Below are 7547 nucleotides of genomic sequence, written 5' to 3'. Positions count from 1 at the left end.
TGTTGAGTAAGCTGTCATTGTAGGTTCTGTTTCTGTGCTAGAAGTATCTGGACTGGTTTGTGTCTGCTTGCTTGTTGTTTGTTCTACATTAGCTGACAATGTTTCTGTTGTAGGTGAAGTCAATTCTGATGTACTTTCTGTTGTAGAAGATGGTGAAGATGGAGAGGTAGCTGTTGTGGATATTGTAGTTTCCATTGTTGAACCACTTTCACTTGTAGATGATTCTAATGTGGTTGTGCTCAGAGGGGACATAGCTGTTGTAAATGTTGAGTAAGCTGTCGTTGTAGGTTCTGTTTCTGTGCTAGAAGTATCTGGAGTGGATTGTGTCTGCTTGCTTGTTGTTTGTTCTACACTAGCTGAAGATATTTCTGTAGTAGATGAAGTCAATTCTGATGTACTTTCTGTTGTAGAAGATGGAGAGGTACCTGTTGTGGATATTGTAGTTTCCATTGTTGAACCACTTTCACTTGTAGATGATTCTAATGTGGTTGTGCTCATAGGGGACATAGCTGTAGTAAATGTTGAGTAAGCTGTCGTTGTAGGTTCTGTTTCTGTGCTATAAGTATCTGGAGTGGTTTGTGTCTGCTTGCTTGTTGTTTGTTCTACACTAGCTGAAGATATTTCTGTAGTAGATGAAGTCAGTTCTGATGTACTTTCTGTTGTAGAAGATGGTGAAGATGGAGAGGTACCTGTTGTGGATATTGTAGTTTCCATTGTTGAACCACTTTCACTTGTAGATGATTCTAATGTGGTTGTGCTCATAGGGGACATAGCTGTTGTAAATGTTGAGTAAGCTGTCGTTGTAGGTTCTGTTTCTGTGCTAGAAGTATCTGGAGTGGTTTGTGTCTGCTTGCTTGTTGTTTGTTCTACACTAGCTGAAGATATTTCTGTAGTAGATGAAGTCAGTTCTGATGTACTTTCTGTTATAGAAGATGGTGAAGATGGAGAGGTACCTGTTGTGGATATTGTAGTTTCCATTGTTGAACCACTTTCACTTGTAGACGATTCTAATGTGGTTGTGCTCATAGGGGACATAGCTGTTGTAAATGTTGAGTAAGCTGTCGTTGTAGGTTCTGTTTCTGTGCTAGAAGTATCTGGAGTGGTTTGTGTCTGCTTGCTTGTTGTTTGTTCTACAGTAGGTGAAGATATTTCTGTAGTAGATGAAGTCAATTCTGATGTACTTTCTGTTGTCGAAGATGGAGAGGTACCTGTTGTGGATAGTGTAGTTTCCATTGTTGAACCACTTTCACTTGTAGATGATTCTAATGTGGTTGTGCTCATAGGGGACATAGCTGTTGTAAATGTTGAGTAAGCTGTCGTTGTAGGTTCTGTTTCTGTGCTAGAAGTATCTGGAGTGGTTTGTGTCTGCTTGCTTGTTGTTTGTTCTACACTAGCTGACGATGTTTCTGTTGTAGGTGAAGTCAATTCTGATGTACTTTCTGTTGTAGAAGATGGTGAAGATGGAGAGGTAGCTGTTGTGGATATTGTAGTTTCCATTGTTGAACCACTTTCACTTGTAGATGATTCTAATGTGGTTGTGCTCAGAGGGGACATAGCTGTTGTAAATGTTGAGTAAGCTGTCGTTGTAGGTTCTGTTTCTGTGCTAGAAGTATCTGGAGTGGTTTGTGTCTGCTTGCTTGTTGTTTGTTCTACACTAGCTGAAGATATTTCTGTTGTAGATGAAGTCAGTTCTGATGTACTTTCTGTTGTAGAAGATGGTGAAGATGGAGAGGTACCTGTTGTGGATATTGTAGTTTCCATTGTTGAACCACTTTCACTTGTAGATGATTCTAATGTGGTTGTGCTCATAGGGGACATAGCTGTAGTAAATGTTGAGTAAGCTGTCGTTGTAGGTTCTGTTCCTGTGCTAGAAGTATCTGGAGTGGTTTGTGTCTGCTTGCTTGTTGTTTGTTCTACAGTAGCTGAAGATATTTCTGTTGTAGATGAAGTCAATTCTGATGTACTTTCTGTTGTCGAAGATGGTGAAGATGGAGAGGTACCTGTTGTGGATATTGTAGTTTCCATTGTTGAACCACTTTCACTTGTAGATGATTCTAATGTGGTTGTGCTCATAGGGGACATAGCTGTTGTAAATGTTGAGTAAGCTGTCGTTGTAGGTTCTGTTTCTGTGCTAGAAGTATCTGGAGTGGTTTGTGTCTGCTTGCTTGTTGTTTGTTCTACAGTAGCTGAAGATATTTCTGATGTAGATGAAGTCAATTCGGATGTACTTTCTGTTGTAGAAGATGGAGAAGTACTTGTTGTGGATATTGTAGTTTCCAGTGTTGAACTACTCTCACTTGTAGATGATTCTAATGTGGTTGTGCTCATAGGGGACATAGCTGTAGTAAATGTTGAGTAAGCTGTCGTTGTAGGTTCTGTTTCTGTGCTAGAAGTATCTGGAGTGGTTTGTGTCTGCTTGCTTGTTGTTTGTTCTACACTAGCTGAAGATATTTCTGTTGTAGATGAAGTCAGTTCTGATGTACGTTCTGTTGTCGAAGATGGAGAGGTACCTGTTGTGGATATTGTAGTTTCCATTGTTGAACCACTTTCACTTGTAGATGATTCTAATGTGGTTGTGCTCATAGGGGACATAGCTGTAGTAAATGTTGAGTAAGCTGTCGTTGTAGGTTCTTTTTCTGTGCTAGAAGTATCTGGAGTGTTTTGTGTCTGCTTGCTTGTTGTTTGTTCTACACTAGCTGACGATGTTTCTGTTGTAGGTGAAGTCAATTCTGAAGTACTTTCTATTGTAGAAGATGGTGAAGATGGAGAGGTACCTGTTGTGGATATTGTAGTTTCCATTGTTGAACCACTTTCACTTGTAGATGATTCTAATGTGGTTGTGCTCAGAGGGGACATAGCTGTTGTAAATGTTGAGTAAGCTGTCGTTGTAGGTTCTGTTTCTGTGCTAGAAGTATCTGGAGTGGTTTGTGTCTGCTTGCTTGTTGTTTGTTCTACACTAGCTGAAGATATTTCTGTTGTAGATGAAGTCAGTTCTGATGTACTTTCTGTTGTAGAAGATGGTGAAGATGGAGAGGTACCTGTTGTGGATAGTGTAGTTTCCATTGTTGAACCACTTTCACTTGTAGATGACTCTAATGTGGTTGTGCTCATAGGGGACATAGCTGTAGTAAATGTTGAGTAAGCTGTCGTTGTAGGTTCTGTTTCTGTGCTAGAAGTATCTGGAGTGGTTTGTGTCTGCTTGCTTGTTGTTTGTTCTACAGTAGCTGAAGATATTTCTGTTGTAGATGAAGTCAATTCTGATGTACTTTCTGATGTAGAAGATGGAGAGGTACCTGTTGTGGATAGTGTAGTTTCCATTGTTGAACCACTTTCACTTGTAGATGATTCTAATGTGGTTGTGCTCATAGGGGACATAGCTGTAGTAAATGTTGAGTAAGCTGTCGTTGTAGGTTCTGTTTCTGTGCTAGAAGTATCTGGAGTGGTTTGTGTCTGCTTGCTTGTTGTTTGTTCTACAGTAGCTGAAGATATTTCTGTTGTAGATGAAGTCAATTCTGATGTACTTTCTGTTGTCGAAGATGGTGAAGATGGAGAGGTACCTGTTGTGGATATTGTAGTTTCCATTGTTGAACCACTTTCACTTGTAGATGATTCTAATGTGGTTGTGCTCATAGGGGACATAGCTGTAGTAAATGTTGAGTAAGCTGTCGTTGTAGGTTCTGTTTCTGTGCTAGAAGTATCTGGAGTGGTTTGTGTCTGCTTGCTTGTTGTTTGTTCTAAACTAGCTGACGATATTTCTGTTGTAGGTGAAGTCAATTCTGAAGTACTTTCTATTGTAGAAGATGGTGAAGATGGAGAAGTACTTGTTGTGGATATTGTAGTTTCCAGTGTTGAACTACTCTCACTTGTAGATGATTCTAATGTGGTTGTGCTCATAGGGGACATAGCTGTAGTAAATGTTGAGTAAGCTGTCGTTGTAGGTTCTGTTTCTGTGCTAGAAGTATCTGGAGTGGTTTGTGTCTGCTTGCTTGTTGTTTGTTCTACACTAGCTGAAGATATTTCTGTTGTAGATGAAGTCAGTTCTGATGTACGTTCTGTTGTCGAAGATGGAGAGGTACCTGTTGTGGATATTGTAGTTTCCATTGTTGAACCACTTTCACTTGTAGATGATTCTAATGTGGTTGTGCTCATAGGGGACATAGCTGTAGTAAATGTTGAGTAAGCTGTCGTTGTAGGTTCTGTTTTTGTGCTAGAAGTATCTGGAGTGTTTTGTGTCTGCTTGCTTGTTGTTTGTTCTACACTAGCTGACGATGTTTCTGTTGTAGGTGAAGTCAATTCTGAAGTACTTTCTATTGTAGAAGATGGTGAAGATGGAGAGGTACCTGTTGTGGATATTGTAGTTTCCATTGTTGAACCACTTTCACTTGTAGATGATTCTAATGTGGTTGTGCTCAGAGGGGACATAGCTGTTGTAAATGTTGAGTAAGCTGTCGTTGTAGGTTCTGTTTCTGTGCTAGAAGTATCTGGAGTGGTTTGTGTCTGCTTGCTTGTTGTTTGTTCTACACTAGCTGAAGATATTTCTGTTGTAGATGAAGTCAGTTCTGATGTACTTTCTGTTGTAGAAGATGGTGAAGATGGAGAGGTACCTGTTGTGGATAGTGTAGTTTCCAATGTTGAACCACTTTCACTTGTAGATGATTCTAATGTGGTTGTGCTCATAGGGGACATAGCTGTAGTAAATGTTGAGTAAGCTGTCGTTGTAGGTTCTGTTTCTGTGCTAGAAGTATCTGGAGTGGTTTGTGTCTGCTTGCTTGTTGTTTGTTCTACAGTAGCTGAAGATATTTCTGTTGTAGATGAAGTCAATTCTGATGTACTTTCTGATGTAGAAGATGGAGAGGTACCTGTTGTGGATAGTGTAGTTTCCATTGTTGAACCACTTTCACTTGTAGATGATTCTAATGTGGTTGTGCTCATAGGGGACATAGCTGTTGTAAATGTTGAGTAAGCTGTCGTTGTAGGTTCTGTTTCTGTGCTAGAAGTATCTGGAGTGGTTTGTGTCTGCTTGCTTGTTGTTTGTTCTACACTAGCTGACGATGTTTCTGTTGTAGGTGAAGTCAATTCTGATGTACTTTCTGTTGTAGAAGATGGTGAAGATGGAGAGGTACCTGTTGTGGATATTGTAGTTTCCATTGTTGAACCACTTTCACTTGTAGATGATTCTAATGTGGTTGTGCTCATAGGGGACATAGCTATAGTAAATGTTGAGTAAGCTGTCGTTGTAGGTTCTGTTTCTGTGCTAGAAGTATCTGGAGTGGTTTGTGTCTGCTTGCTTGTTGTTTGTTCTACAGTAGCTGAAGATATTTCTGTTGTAGATGAAGTCAATTCTGATGTACTTTCTGTTGTCGAAGATGGTGAAGATGGAGAGGTACCTGTTGTGGATATTGTAGTTTCCATTGTTGAACCACTTTCACTTGTAGATAATTCTAATGTGGTTGTGCTCATAGGGGACATAGCTGTAGTAAATGTTGAGTAAGCTGTCGTTGTAGGTTCTGTTTCTGTGCTAGAAGTATCTGGAGTGGTTTGTGTCTGCTTGCTTGTTGTTTGTTCTACACTAGCTGAAGATATGTCTGTAGTAGATGAAGTCAATTCTGATGTACGTTCTGTTGTCGAAGATGGAGAGGTACCTGTTGTGGATATTGTAGTTTCCAATGTTGAACTACTCTCACTTGTAGATGATTCTAATGTGGTTGTGCTCATAGGGGACATAGCTGTTGTAAATGTTGAGTAAGCTGTCGTTGTAGGTTCTGTTTCTGTGCTAGAAGTATCTGGAGTGGTTTGTGTCTGCTTGCTTGTTGTTTGTTCTGCACTAGCTGACGATGTTTCTGTTGTAGGTGAAGTCAATTCTGAAGTACTTTCTATTGTAGAAGATGGTGAAGATGGAGAGGTACCTGTTGTGGATAGTGTAGTTTCCATTGTTGAACCACTTTCACTTGTAGATGATTCTAATGTGGTTGTGCTCAGAGCGGACATAGCTGTTGTAAATGTTGAGTAAGCTGTCGTTGTAGGCTCTGTTTCTGTGCTAGAAGTATCTGGAGTGGTTTGTGTCTGCTTGCTTGTTGTTTGTTCTACACTAGCTGACGATGTTTCTGTTGTAGGTGAAGTCAATTCTGAAGTACTTTCTATTGTAGAAGATGGTGAAGATGGAGAATTACTTGTTGTGGATAATGTAGTTTCCAGTGTTGAACTACTCTCACTTGTAGATGATTCTAATGTGGTTGTGCTCATAGGGGACATAGCTGTTGTAAATGTTGAGTAAGCTGTCGTTGTAGGTTCTGTTTCTGTGCTAGAAGTATCTGGAGTGGTTTGTGTCTGCTTGCTTGTTGTTTGTTCTACAGTAGCTGAAGATATTTCTGTAGTAGATGAAGTCAATTCTGATGTACTTTCTGATGTAGAAGATGGAGAATTACTTGTTGTGGATAGTGTAGTGTCCATTGTTGAATCACTTTCACTTGTAGATGATTCTAATGTGGTTGTGCTCATAGGGGACATAGCTGTAGTAAATGTTGAGTAAGCTGTCGTTGTAGGTTCTGTTTCTGTGCTAGAAGTATCTGGAGTGGTTTGTGTCTGCTTGCTTGTTGTTTGTTCTACACCAGCTGAAGATATTTCCATTATAGATGAAGTCAGTTCTGAAGTACTTTCTGTTAATGAGGATTGTGATGATGTAGAGTTATCTGTTGGATGAAGAAGTTGTAAATGTTGATTGTATTGTTTTTGTATGTTTGTCTGTGAAAAGAGTAGTTTGACTTTTCTGTAGTTATTTATTGATTTATTTTTAATTAGTTCAAGATAATTATTTGGCACATGAACTGATTCTTATTCTGAAATATCTTTTCTAGATTTTGTTTAAGATTAGGATGTTTCTTTTTTCATTGAATCTATTAAACTTTAAACGACTTTTAGTTGTGGTTGTTTCAAGGCCGTGTTCATGAAAAGTTTATGTATTCTTTCATTTGCTATTTGTATTATTAATACTTAAGTGGGAATCAGTTAAAACGTGCATTTCAACGTCAATATTTAAACAGGGCCTTTAATGTTTAAATTCAATGTTTAAATATTATTTTCATAAAATGTTTGTCTTGCATGCAATTTTTTACATAGTTTGTAACTATTGTCTTTCTTAATCTTAGTGTTTCAAGATGTTTTTTTTGTATTGACTAACATTACTACATGTAGCGTATACTAAATTTTCATTATAGAGCTTTGTCAATAAATATATTCATTACATACCACTGTTAGAATAGCATGGATGCTATGAACATAAGCATTTGTGTACTAGTTTAAATGCATCCAGCTTGATTAACTTATAAATTTAACAAATTACTGGTAATATGTAATATATAATAATTTTTTAGGCAAAATTTTAAATATTCAGATCAGGGCTGACCAAACCTCCTCCTGGAGGGCCACTTTCCTTGTTTAGCTCCAACCCCAATTAAACACATCTGAACTAGCTAATCAAGATCATCAGACTCACTAGAAACTTCCAGGCCAGTGTTGGAGTGAAACTGGCCCTTCAAGAGCAGGATTGG

The sequence above is a fragment of the Abramis brama genome, assembly GCF_963993115.1.
Source record: "Abramis brama genome assembly, chromosome: 23".
Lineage (NCBI taxonomy): Eukaryota > Metazoa > Chordata > Actinopteri > Cypriniformes > Leuciscidae > Abramis > Abramis brama.
The sequence above is the reverse complement of the archived record's forward strand: the minus strand, read 5'-3'. Positions refer to the sequence as shown.